General features: G+C 43.1%; 2 pseudogenes; one reads left to right on the top strand and one right to left on the bottom strand.

Annotated features, from left to right (window-relative positions):
• Positions 1-966: 966 nt before the first annotated feature.
• Positions 967-2,687, top strand: LOC100894270 (cullin-3 pseudogene; annotated as a pseudogene).
• A 5,762-nt stretch (positions 2,688-8,449) lies between these two features.
• Positions 8,450-9,792, bottom strand: LOC100384909 (40-kDa huntingtin-associated protein-like; annotated as a pseudogene).
• Positions 9,793-14,691: the final 4,899 nt, after the last annotated feature.

The following is a 14,691-nucleotide window of genomic DNA, read 5'->3' as shown; positions in this document are numbered from 1 at the left end:
AAACCACACGACCAACAAGTGCTACCTAGAGTTTATAAAAAAAACACTTCAAACTTGACTCAAAAAGCAAACAATCTAGTTAGAATATAGGGTAAAAACACGAAGAAATAATTCACTGAAGAAAATACATAGATAGCAAAGAAGCGCATGAAAAGATGTTCAACATTCGGCCTCAGGAAAATGCAGATTAAAACCTCAATGAAGTATACACGAGGAGATATACAGTACATACCCATCAGAAGGGCTAAAACGAATCATGTCACCACTAAAAGCCGACAAAGATGTGCAGAAATGAATCATTCCTATACTGTTAGTGGGAATGCAAGATTGTGTGGCCACTCCAGAAAGGCTTAATGGTTCCTTAATAAATTGAATATGCAACTACCATAGGACCAAACAACTGAACTCCTAGGTATTTATTTCAGAGAAATGAAGACTATGTTCACACAAAAACCTGTAAATGAAGATTGATAGCAGCTTTATTCCTAATAGTCGAAGACTGGAAACAATCCAGATGTCTTTGAATAGGTGAGGGTTAAGCAAACTGTGGTACCCTCACACTGTGGAATACTACTCTGCAATAAAAAAGAACAAAACAGGTTGCCCGCTTCCCCCTCCCGTCCTCCCGCCTCTCTCCCCCGGCATCTCTCACTCTCCGGCTCTCCTCCCTCCCTCCTCCCCTCTCCATCCTCTGGGCTGGATCTGGTCTCTCTCAGGCGGAGGAAAAGGAGGTGGAGGAGGAGGACGACTTTCTGCCTGCGCAGTGAGATGTTTGTCGGTCGCCACCGCCGCCATCGCGGAGGAGCGCGATAAAGGGAGCGGAGCTGGGCCTGAGGGGGACCCCGTGAAGCCGCCGCGCCAGCGCAGCACCCCAGCCGCGTCGGAGCCACCGGGGCCAGAGCCGCCGCCGCCCCCGCCGCCGCCTTGGCTGCCCAGGGGCCGGCCAGCTCCCTAGCCCTGCCTGGGGGCCGCTCCACCGCCGCCCCCAGCGTCGCCTCTCATCTGCCCGCCCTCCTTAAATGTGACACTGGCGCCGCGGAGCGCGACCTGAAGCCGCTGCCGGGAGGAGACGAGCACCATGTCGAATCTGAGCAAAGGCACCGGCAGCCGGAAGGACACCAAGATGCGGATCCGTGCCTTTCCGATGACTATGGATGAAAAATATGTAAACAGCATTTGGGATCTTCTGAAAAATGCAATTCAAGAAATCCAGCGTAAAAATAACAGTGGTCTTAGTTTTGAGGAGCTGTATAGAAATGCATATACAATGGTTTTGCATAAACATGGAGAAAAGCTCTCCACTGGACTAAGAGAAGTCCTTACCGAACATCTCATAAATGAGGTGCGAGAAGATGTACTAAATTCATTGAATAACAACTTTCTTCAAACGCTAAATCAAGCTTGGAATGATCATCAAACAGCTATGGTGATGATTAGAGACATACTAATGTACATGGACCATGTATATGTACAACAAAATAATGTGGAGAATGTTTACAATTTGGGATTATTTTTTGAGATCAAGTTGTACGTTATGGGTGTATTAGGGATCATCTGCGGCAAACTCTGTTGGATATGATTGCAAGAGAGCGGAAAGGAGAAGTTGTAGACAAAGACGCAATAAGAAATGCTTGCCAGATGTTAATGATTTTAGATCGTGAAGGAAGATCAGTGTATGAAGAAGATTTTGAGGCTCCTTTTTTGGAAATGTCTGCAGAATTTTTTCAGATGGAAAGCCAGAAATTTTTAGCAGAAAATAGTGCTTCAGTATATATAAAGAAAGTAGAAGCTAGTATTAATGAAGAAATAGAACGCGTGATGCACTGCCTTGACAAATCAATGGAAGAACCAATTGTAAAGGTGGTTGAGAGGGAACTCATTTCCAAGCACATGAACACTGTAGTAGAAATGGAGAATTCTGGGCTAGTACATATGATGAAAAATGGAAAGACAGAAGACCTTGCTTGCATGTACAAGTTATTTAGTCGTGTGCCAAATGGTTTGAAAACAATGTGTGAGTGTATGAGTTCCTGTTTGAAGGAGCAAGGTAAAGCTCTTGTTTCTGAAGAAGGAGAAGGAAAGAATCCAGTTGACTATATCCAGGGCTTATTGGATCTGAAGAGTAGGTTTGATCGCTTCCTTCTAGAATCATTCAACAATGACTGGCTCTTTAAACAAACTATTGCGGGTGACTTTGAGTATTTTCTCAACCTCAACTCCAGGTCTCCTGAATACCTCTCATTATTTATTGATGATAAGCTGAAAAAGGGAGTCAAAGGGCTAACAGAACAAGAAGTAGAAACAGCAATGGATAAGGCAGTGGTCCTTTTTAGGTTTATGCAAGAAAAAGATGTATTTGAACGTTATTATAAACAACACTTGGCAAGGAGACTTCTCACAAATAAAAGTGTTTCTGATGACTCTGAAAAAACATGATATCTAAGTTAAAGACTGAATGTGTATGTCAGTTCACATCAAAACTGGAAGAATTTTTAGGGATATGAGCATATCAAACAACGATGGATGAATTCAGGCAACATCTACAGGCAACTGGTGTAAGATTCTGCATTAATTTCTACTTAGATATTCATGTAAAGTCTTTTATAATGGGCATTTTCATCCATTTAGCAGATGACAATCATTTCATTAAAAGTCATTAGTGACAACATACGTCTGTGAGTACTGAATTATTTTTCTTCACGTTTCCTAGTTCTGTTTATGTTAAAACTTATTATTATTATTATTATTTAGACGGAGTTTCACTGTTGTTACCCAGACTGTAGTGCAATGGCAGGATCTCGGCTCACCACAACCTCCGCCTCCTGGGTTCAAGCAATTCTCCTGCCTCAGCCTCCCGAGCAGCTGGGACTACAGGTGCGCACCACCATGCTCAGCTAATTTTTGTATTTTTAGTAGAGACAGGGTTTCACCTTGTTGGCCAGGATGGTCTCGATCTCTTGACCTCGTGATCCACCCGCCTTGGCCTCCCGAAGTGCTGGGATTATAGGCATGAGCCACCGCGCCTGGCCTTATTATTTTAAAATTCAGTTTCTGCTCCCCACTTGAAAGGAATACACTGACAATTTAATAAAGAGAATTATTCTGCTGTTAATAACAATAATAAAAAAGAACAAAACAAATGACTGACACGCCCAACCTGGACTAAGCTCCTGAGAATTACGCCAAGTGAAAAAAATTAATTCCAAAGATTACATGTTGTATGATTTCACTTTGTTATTCTTCGACTGATGTAATTATGGAAATGAAGAGCAGATGTGTACTGTTTCTTAAGCTGAGATACTTTCAAGGGGGAAAATATAGCTGTTCACTGACTAAATAAAAATGACTTGAGCAAATTTCCAACTCAAAGTTTTGTTTGAGTTCATTGTAGATTCACCTGCATCTGAGACTCTTGGACGCCCAGCCCTACCTGGAATCTGGCTCCTCCACACCCACCTCATTGTCACTGCTGGATGTCTCAGTGTCAGAGGAGGACATAGGCTGATGCACAGGCAGCTCCTTCTCCTCTGGGTCATTGTGTTCAGGCTTTGAAAGGGACAAGGGCTCCTAAGGGTGCAGATAATCACACAAATTTTATTCAGCCAAGAAATAACATCTAAGAATGGCAAAATCCATGCTTTATCTATCCTTTATACACCTTTATGCTTGCAAATAAAGGGCATGATTATGGGAATTTTTCTCAGTTGAAAAGTTAGTTTTCAGTATTCCCAACTGCTGAAGAATTCTCAAAATTTGCTTTCTCTCTCTTAATAGAAAATGTATGCCTGAAACAAAAAGTGGCTGGCAAGGGAAACTGGAGGCTGCTCCCATCCTGACTCCATTTCTTATCCTACGCCAGTGAACTACGGATGCTCAGAGAATGATGATAAGCACATTTATAACAGCAATTTCTCTTATAATTCTGACTCTCAGGATCCCCCTTATTAATTCATAGCCCAGTCAGCATGTGCTGGGGCTCTTCTGAATGAAAAGAATGGCCTTTACTAACAAACCCCAAAGTTTCTCAAGTCCATTTGTACTTTTAGTAGTTAAAACAGAAAACAGGGTTGGGTGCAGTGGCTCACGCCTATAATCCCAGTACTTTGGGAGGTTGAGGCGGGAGGATCACCTAAGGTCAGGAGATGGAGACCATCCTGGCCAACATGGTGAAACCTTGTCTCTACAAAAAATACAAAAGTAAGATGGACATGGTGGCATGTGCCTGTAACCCCAGCTACTTGGGAGGCAGAGGCAGGAGAATTGCTTGAATCAGAAGTTGGAGGTTGCAGTAAGCAGAGATCGCACCACTGCACTTGAGCCTAGTGACAGAGTGAGACTCAGTCTTAAAAAAAAAAACTAAAAAACAAAAAACCCAACCCAAACCAAAATAAAACAGATATTTCTGGTGTTTAATGATTGCCAACAAGCAATATGCATTCCATTACATTGAGACTCCAATCTGACAACTCCAGCTACTGCTATTTCTTGACCCTGGTGATCCCTACTGAGACTAGAAGGCGATAGGAGTGCCATTAAGTAATGAATCATAGCTACCATCACAATAAGCTCTACCAAGTTTTCTCTAAGTTGGCATAGTCACTAAGAAAGGCAACAAAACGATAGTTGGTCTGGTTGTTGCTCAACTAATACCAACAACAAGAGCTCCCATTAATACAGCCAGATACTAAGAATCATATATGAACTCATTTAATCTTCATAACAACCTTAAAAGTAGATTCTCATATCATTCTCATTTTAAAGGTAAGAAAATTAAGTACAAAGTAGTTAAGGTTAGCTAACAAATGAAGGAGGCAGTGTTTGAACATAAGCAGTTCCTGACTCATGGCTGAGTCATGATTTAAAAATATAAAATCTTTATGCCTTAATTTTTCCTTCTGCCAAGAAAAATAAAAATATAACTAATAAATGATTAAACACATTTTATATAAGGCTCTCCTTATGGAGCTGGACAAATTAAAAGTACTAGGTCTGAATTTAAAGTAATAGCTACAAAGTATCTGCTTTCTTCTTTCTTAGAGTCTATCTCAATTTGAGGAGCATTCTTTCCTTCCTTAGATAAACCATCTAAAATGAATAAAACTCCTCTATTTACAGAAGACATGATCTTACTGGTAGAAAATGTTAAGGAAGCACACACACACACACACACACACACACACACACACACACACCACTAAAGCCAATACATGAATTTAGAAGTTGCAGGACATAAAATCAACATACAAAGATCAACTGTATTTCCATACACTAAAAAAGAACAATCCAAAAACAAACTTAAGAGAACAAGTTCATATATAATAGTGTAAAAAAGAACAAAATACTCAGGAATAGGCCAGGCACAGTGGCTTCTGCCTATAATCCCAGTACTTTGGGAGGCTGAAGTGAGAGGATAGCTTCAGCCCAGGAGTTTGAGACCAGCCTGGGCAATGTAATAAGACCCTGCTTCTACAAAAAGTAACAATAAAAATAGTTTGGCCAGGTGCAATGCCTCATGTCTGTAGTCTTAGCACTTTGGGAGGCTGAGGTGGACAGATCACTTAAGGTCAGGAGTTCAAAACCAGCCTGGCCAACACGATGAAACTCTGTCTCTAATAAAAAAAAAAAAAATTGGCAGGCATGGTGGTGGGCTAATCCCAGCTACTTGGGAGGCTGAGGCAGGAGAATTGTTTGAACCCAGGAGGCAGAGGTTGCAGTGAGCCAAGATTGTGCAACTGCACCCCAGCCTGGGTGACAGAATGGGACTCTGTCTCAATTTAAAAAAATAAATAAAATAAAAGTTAGCCAGGCATGGCACACGCCTGTGGTGCCAGCTACTCAGGAGGCTGAGGCAGAAGGATCACTTGAGTCCTGGAGGCTGAGGTTACAGTGAGCCATGTTTGTGCCATTGCACTCCAGCTTGGGCAACAGAGTGAGACTCTGTGTCAAAAAAAAAAAAAAAAAATAAAATAAAATAAGTGCAAAACTTGTATGCAAAAAACTACAAAATATTTCAAGAAATTAAAGAAGATCCAAATAAATGGAAAGATATCCCATGTTCATAGATCAGAAGAAATAGTATTTTATAGATGGCAATGGTCTCCAGATTGATTTGACGCAATACATATAAGAATCTCAGCTAGTTTAGAAATGGATAAGCTGATCTTAAAATTCATATGAAAACTCAAGAGGCCAAGAATAGCCAAAACAATCTTGAAAAAGAACATTTCCCAATTTCATAGCTAACTATGAAGATACAGTATTCAAGATAGTCAGAGTGATACCAGTACAAGGGCAGACAGCTCTACATCAACAGAGAAAAACTAGGAGTCCAGAAATAAACCATTACATGCATGGTCAGTTGATTTTTGACAAGTATGCCAAGACAACTTGATAGGGAAAGAATAATCTTTTTTTTTTTTTTGAGATGGGAGTTTCACTCTGGTTACCCAGGCTGGAGTGCAATGGTGTGATCTCGGCTCACTGCAACCTCCGCCTCCTGGGTTCAGGCAATTCTTCTGCCTCAGCCTCCTGAGTAGCTAGGATTACAGGCATGCACCACCATGCCCAACTAATTTTTTGTATTTTTAGTAGAGATGGGATTTCACCATGTTGACCAGGATAGTCTTGATCTCTTGACATCGTGATCCACCCGCCTCGGCCTCCCAAAGTGCTGGGATTACAGGGTTGAGCCACCACGCCCGGCCTGGAAAGAATAATCTTTTCAACAACTGGTGATAGGAGAACTAGCTATCTCCAATCAAATGAATTTGGACCCCTACATTATACCATATGCAAAAATCTACTCAAAACAAATCAGGGACCTAAATAAGAGTGAAAACTATACAACTGTTAAAATAATGCATAAATCTATAGAAATCATATCTTTTGTAAGGGCCTTATATCCAGAATACGTAAGAAACGTGTACAATTCAATGACAAAGAGACAATCCAGTTAAAAAGTGGAACAATGGATCTGAATGGACATTTTTCCAAAGAAGATCTACAAATGGCCTATGAGCACTACTTAAAATGATTAATCATTAAGGAAATACCAATTGAATTGACAATGAGGTATCACTTCATATGCACTTGGAAAGCTATAATAAAAAAGATGGACAGTAAAAAGTGCTGGTAAGAAGGTAGAAAAACTGGAGCTCTCTTATGCTGGCCGGTAGGAATGTAAAATGGTAAAGTTACATTGAAAAATAGCTTGGGAGTTCCTAAAAAAATTAAGCATAGAGTTACATGCTTAATGACCCAGCAACACCACTCGTAGGTATATATACAAGAGAATGGAGAACACACTGTCAAAAGCTTCCAGGCACGTGTTAACAGCAGCATTATTCACAATGGCCAAACAGTGGGAACAACCCAAAGGTCCATCCACTGTGAATGGATAAACAAAATGTGGATATCTGTACAATGAAATATTACTTGGCCCTATAAAGCAATGATGTTCTGATACAAGTTGTAACATGGATGAACCCTAAAAACATTATGCTAAGTCAAAGCTGAAAAAAATTCATAGGGAAAGAAGGATTAGTGGTTATCTAAGGGTAGAGGGCAATGGTGAGTGACTGCTAATGGCTAGGGCATTTCTTTTTGGGATGATGGCTGTGGTTTGAATGCTTGTCCCTTCCAAAACTCAGGTTGAAACTTAATCCTCAGTGTAACAATATTAAGAGGTGGGGCCTTTAAGAGGTATCTGGGTCTTGAGGGCTTTGCTCTCATGAATGAGTTAATCCATGGAGGGCTTAATGGATGAATGGGGTTTCATGGGAATGGGTTGGTTACCAAGAGACTGGGTCTGTTATAGAAGCCAGTTTGGCTCTCTCTTGGCATGCAATATCTTCTGCCACGGTAAGACACAGCATGTGGCCCTCACCAGAAGTTGACCAGTTGTGGCTCCTTGACCGGAGATTTCTCAGAATCCCAAACTGTAACAAACTTACTTTTCTTTTTCTTTCTTTCTTTCTTTCTTTTTTTTTTTTTTTAACAGGAGTGGCTTTGTCATGGATTCAGGGCTGTGGTTACAAGGAAGCTGGAAGGAATAAAATGACTCCCATGAAGACGTACTGTGCCGACGAGTGGCAGGAGAAATTTGGCCATTACAAAGACACAGAAATACGTTAAGAAATGAGGGGCAGGATGAAATCATCTACGGCGGGTGTTTAGAGGGAGGGAGCCGCCGCAAAATGAAATCCTCACTATGAAACAAAGGTGGAGGCAGGAGGCTGCGTTCGGTGGAAGAAGCGGAGGAAGGAGACGAAAGGGGCTGTCATTTTCGTGTCATGGCTTTTTGGAAGTGAGCCATGTCCTCTACTCCGGTTCCATGAAAATGTGTTGCTCTCGCTCTGCTACGGAAACAGGAGTTTGTGATGCAGGCAGCGTTCAGTCAACGAGGTAATTCCTATGGCGGCAACAGGAATAACATAAAACGCAGAGGCTGGGACGGTGTGTCTTTTTATGTCTCCCCAGACGCAAACGTGGATGCGTGAGGTTTGGTAACAGGCAAAAAGTCATATGGTTAACGGGATTGATGGGAATACCCTCCCCGTCCGGGCAAAAAGCCATCGGGTGAGTGGGATGGGTCAGATCCCCTGTCCTGCGGGGGAGATGGTTTCTTGAAGAACGAGGTGAAGGAGGTGGTTCTGCTCAACAGTCAACAGTGGTCACATCTCCACTTGCAGCGACTTGATGGCTTCCGTGTCCTTTTCGTGGGTAGACATGACCAAAGACTGGAGCAGCAGAAAGAGCTCCTCGGGAAGCTGGCCGCTGCTCTCCTGCCCGTGGCTGTCAAAAGCCTCCCACGAGTACTTCTCCAGGGTCTGGGCGTGCTCCGGCAGCAGCTTGGCGGACGGTGGTTGCAGGAGGAGCGTCAGCAGAACGCGGGACACCTCGCAGCGGACCAGTAGGTCCGAGAAGGTGCCCAGGGCGGCGGGAGAAGGCGCCGCGGAGCCGGCGTTTGGAGCAAGCAGTGCGGCCGGTAGGGCGGGCGTCGCCCCGGGCCCGAACTGCGGCCCCGCCGGCGGGGGCGGCGGCAGCGGCTGCGGCTGCACGGGGTGGCTGCCGTGCTCCCGCGCCAGGCGCTGCATGCGCGTCAAGAGCGCCAGGGCGCCGGTGTAATCGCGCGCCAGCAGCTGGCAGGAGGCTGCCTCACCGAGCGCATGCATCGCGGCGCTGGAGCTGGGCGGCGCGCTGGCAGTGACCCGCCGCGGGGGTCGGCTGGCCCAGCTCGAGGTGCAGGCGCACCGCGGCGCCCAGGGCGCTGGCGGCGGCCTGCAGCGGCTCCCCGTAGGCGGCGAGGCAGACCAGGCGCTGGCGCGCTTCGCGCTCCTGTCGCAGGAAGAGGCGGGCGGCCTCAGTGAGGGCCAGCGCCTCCCCGAGCCCGTGGAAGAGCGCCTGCTGGCAGCGCGCCACCGCCAGCTGGCACCAGGCCGCTTACGGCAGATACTCCTGAGCGCGCAGCTCACGGCCCAGCTGTCCGAACTGCTCGCCGGCCTCCGCCACGTTCAGCTTCCGCAGAAACAGCTTCTTCAGCTTGTTTGATACAAGCCGGTAGCCGGCCAGGAAGTCTCCGGCCTCGGGTCCCGGGCCGGCGCCACCGCCACTACCCAGGCCGGCGGCCGCCGCCACCGCAGCCATATTCGCTGCCCCAAGCCCTTCCCATAAATTTACTTTTCAAATAAATTACCCAGTCTCAAATATTCCGTTATAACAACAGAAAAGACACTAGGGCACGTTGGATTCAGTCACATCTGCAGCTGCTCAGTTCCTCCTCTTGCATAAGCTAAGACTAAGACAATGATAAAATGTGAAATTGCACAGTGGTGATCAGAGCACAACTTGGTGAATATACGGAAAACTTTAAATGTGGAATCATTCATTTTAAAAAGGTGAACATTAGCCTATGTGAATTGTATGGCAATGAAGTAGTCATGAAATGTAGCTTTTTCTAATTAGGAAAAGCTAGCACACAAAAGTCCTGGAAAACTTTAGATTACAGAACAATCTAAAGATACTCAATAACAAAACAGTGATTCTTACAGAACAATGTTTGTAAGTTCATGGCTTTCAAATTCTTTACTATTATTCTCCTTTGCATATTATTATTATTTTTTGAGATGGAAGCTTGCTGTGTTGCCCAGGCTAGAGTGCAGTGGCATGATCTCGGCTCACTGCAACCTCGGCCTCCCAGGTTCAAGCAGTTCTCCTGTCTCAGCCTTCAGAGTAGCTGAGTAGCTGAGATGCAGGCGCCTGCCACCACGCCTGGCTAACTTTTTTGTATAGTTAGTAGAGATGAGGTTTCACCTTATTGGTCAGGCTGGTTTCGAACTCCTGACCTCGGGTGATTTACCCACCTTAGCCTCCCAAAGTGCTGGAATTACAGGCTTGAGCCACTTCGCCTGGCCATATTACTTTTATATAAACTGAAAAGTAAATGTAGAAAGAACACTGGTAAGCAATTTGTCCTGTTCTGAAGACACACAGGTAGATTTGGATACATTATTACTCTATCAGTTTCCCTTAAACGTAAGTATTACAAACAGTAAATCCTTGTTATAAATGTAAAGAGCTGATGATATTCCTTGTTGAAGATGTTCCTTTTTTTTTTGCCAGAAACCAAATAGATGCCTAACCTGCTACACACTGATAAACAGCTGTATCTGATAAGCATAGACACTTCTGTTACCACATTAAATCCTATGCTAAAATCAGTCTGGGAACAACAGAGGCTTTGTTGGAAGCAATGAAAGAGATACTCTTTCCGTGTCTTGGTTACTGCACAAAATTTATTGGTGAAATTCTCTGTGGTGCCATTTATGATAAATAAATTCTTTATACTCTACTGAAGGCTTACAACTATCACATATAACTGAACATATCAATACACAAAAGTCCTGCCAACAGTGCAGACAGGAAAACCCATCAAACACTTGTGGGGCTTGATGATCTATCCAGTAACTGCTGTCCATAAAGCTACTAATCATCAGTGCCTTGCAGCTTTCCTCCCCACTGCCTCACTGTTCCTGTGGGTCAGTGACACATCCAGTGGTTCTTTATCTCATCTCCAGGAGTGAAAGCCTTCCCTACAATCCTGGGAGATTGGCCTGGGTGGGATTGGGGCTGGGGGACACACCCGAGTGTATTAAGTTTGAGCTGAACTGCATATTTGCTTAAAACAAGGCCAATGCCCAATATTCTCTAGGTTTGTTTGGGTACAGATAACACACCTGCCTCATCTGTCTTCCTGAGCAGTTTCATTAACACTGCTTGAAAGCCACATTTAACATGAAGGTGACCAATCCTGAAATCCTAAAATAAAACATGGCTGGGTGTGGTGGCTAACTCCCGTAATCCCAGCACTTTGAAGGGCTGAGGAGGGTGGATTACCTGAGGTCGGGAGTTTGAGACCAGCCTGGCCAACATGGTGAAACCCCATCTCTACTAAAAATACAAAAAAATTGGCCTGGCGAGGTGGCGGGCACCTCTAATCCCAGCTACTTGGGAGGCTGAGGCAGCAGAATCACTTGAATCTGGGAGGCAGAGGTTGCAGTGAGACAAGAAGGCACCACTGCACTCCAATCTGAGCGACAGAGCGAGACTCTGTCTCAAAATAGATAAATAAAATAAAATAAAGCAAATTTAACCTCATCAAGGTTATCTTATAAAAAGAAGTCAATGCTGATTAAGATTGGAATTCTAATGTATCAATATGTGAAGACTTAAGGTATGTTTTTCTGCCATCATTCACAAAAATTATTTTTATCGATAGTAAAAAATTATTAGATGCACAATAAACGAAAATACATTTACAGAGCTTTGGGCTTTCATGATTTGAGACAGAGTGAGACTCTGTCTCAAAAAATAAATAACTAGAATAAAGCAAATTTAACCTTATCGAGGTCATCTTATTAAAAAAAGTCAATACTGATTAAGATTGGAATTCTAATCTATCAATATGTAAAGACTTACAAACCTTAAGATTTGATTTTCTGCCATCATTTACAAATATTATTTATAAAAATTATTAGATGCATGATAAATGAAAATGTCTTTATAGAGCTTTGAGCATTCATGATACCATAGCTTATAAGTGTGAATTAACACATTGATACGGTTTAAGTGGGGCCCAGTTATTGCTGATAAACATCACACAGTTCATGGTGCTCCACTACTGCAACAGGCTTAGGAGTTACTGCTAAAGCAAACAGGGATGATGTCCTTATATAGAACTCAAACTGCTCAACGTATACCTGGGAAACAAGGGACATTCAAGTACTTACATGCTTAGTGAGTGGCCAAGACCAATTATGAAGCAATTAATCACATACTGGTTAGAGTCAGATTCAAACTATGGCTGGCCAGGCGCGGTGGCTCATGCCTGTAATCCCAGCACTTTGTGAGGCTGTGGTGGGTGGATCACTTGAGGTCAGGAGTTTGAGACCAGCCTGGCCAACATGGTGAAACCCCCGTCTCTACTAAAAATACAAAAATTAGCCAGGCATGGTGACAGGTGCCTGTAATCCCAGCTATTTTGGAGGCTGAGACATGAGAATTGTTTGAACATTTTCAAACATTGAGAATTGTTTGAACAACTCGGAGGTTGCAGTGAGCCAAGGTTGCAGTGAGCCGAGATTGCACCACTCACTGTACTCCAGCCTATGCAAAAGAGCGAGGCTTTGTCTGAAACAAAAACAAAAATACTATAAGGGCTGTTAATATATATTAAAAAGTATAGCCGACCCTTGAACAATGCAGGAATTAGGGGTACCAAGCTTCTGCACAGTTGAAAATCTATGTGTAACTTTTGACTTCCCAAAAACATAAGTCTATTGTTGATCAGAAGCCTCACTGATAACACAGGGATTAACACACATTTTCTATGTTAGGTGTATTGTATTCTGTAGTCTTATAATAAAGTAAGCTAGGAAAAGAAAAATTTTTTTTTAAACTTTTTAAAATTTATTTTTATAGATTCAGGGGTACATTGCAGGTTTTGTACTTGGATCTATTTCATAATGGTGCGGTTTGGGCTTCCAGTGTATCCATCACCCAAATACTAAACACTGCCCAATAGGTAGTTTCTCAACACTTCTCTGCTCACGCTCCCCCCTTTGGAATTCCCAGGTTCTGTTGTTTCCTTCTGCATGTCCATGTGTACCCATTGTTTAGCTCCCACTTATGAGTAAGAACATGCTGTATTTGATTTTTTTTCTCTCCAAGTTATTTTACTCAGGGTCATGGTCTCCAGCTCCATCTGTGTTGCTGCAAAAGAAATGATTTATTCCTTTTTATGGCTGTATAATATTTCATGGTGTATATGTACCACATTTTGTTTATCCAGTTATCTGGGGATAAACACTTAGGTTGATACCACGACTCTGCCATTATAGATAGTGCTGAGATAAACATATAAGAACAGGTATCTTTTTGATATAGCAAGTTCTTTTTCTTTGAGTAGATGCCCAGTAGTGGGTTTGCTTGGTCAAATGGTAGCTCTGTTTTTAGTTCTTTGAGAAATCTCCATAGTGTTTTCTGTAGAGGCTGTACTAATTTATGTTCCAACCAACAGTGTATAAGCATTCACTTTTACTTTTCTCTGGATTATCACCAATGTCTATGGGTTTCTTATTTGCTTTTTATTAATAGTCATTCTGAGTAGTGTGAGCCATTCTGAGTAGTGTACAACTTTAATCTGCTTTCGTCTGGTGTGGTGGCACGTGCCTGTAATCCCAGCTACTCAGAAGTTGAGGCAAGAGAATCACTTGAGCCCGGAAGGTGGAGGGTGGAGGTTGTAGTGAGCCAAGATCACACTACTGCACTCTCCAGCCTGGACAACAGAGTAAGGATCTGTCTCAAAAAAAAAAAAAACCAACTTTCATTGTAAATGGGTGTAGAATTTTGTCAATTTTTGTTTCAATTGAAATGATTTTTTCTATCATTTCATTAATATGGTCTATGACATTGATTTTCATATATGGAACCATCCTCACATTCCAAGAATAAATCTAACCTGGCTTTGTTGTCTAATGCTAGGCCTGTCCTGGTCTCCTTGAAACCTCAACTAAATGTTAAATAAGCTTTTTCATATGCTCTCGGTGTGTATGTGCCACATAGCCATCAGTGTCAACATCAGAACCACACTTTTTCAGGTGACCACAACAATTGGCACCATCCCCATGCCAGGGGCTATGTTCTCGTGCTCTGGGGTGCTAACCTGCTCTGCTGCTTGATGGTCAGCATGCACCCTGAGCTGCTGCTTGTTGCTGTGTTGCATAGTTGAAGTCTAGCAGGTCTCAGTTCTAGATTCAGCTGAGAAAAGTCACCAGTTTGCATAATTCCTTGTCATTTGTGAGCAGTAGCATGAGATTGGGGTGCTCCATAAAGTGGCTCTGGTTCGAGTTTTGGTTGGGGCCTATCTCAGTATTTCAGAATGAAGCTGTCACTGGTGCTGGGCATGGGCTTAATCTACAGGTCTGGGGCTGGGAGCTTGTTGTGATATTTTATTCTGTGTAGCTTTTGAGCCCATCAGATGGTTATTCCTGAAAGAGTGGTCATTTGGAAAAGAGAAAGAAAGAGGAGAGAGAGGGTGAGGAAGTTGCCATTTCATGGTGTCCTAAGGTCCCTACTCACTAGGACCATTAAGTACCTCTGCTGCTACTGCTGCTGCCCATGCCTGTAACTCAG

Source organism: Callithrix jacchus, chromosome 1, assembly GCF_049354715.1.
Source record: "Callithrix jacchus isolate 240 chromosome 1, calJac240_pri, whole genome shotgun sequence".
NCBI lineage: Eukaryota > Metazoa > Chordata > Mammalia > Primates > Cebidae > Callithrix > Callithrix jacchus.
The sequence above is the reverse complement of the archived record's forward strand: the minus strand, read 5'-3'. Positions and strand labels throughout refer to the sequence as shown.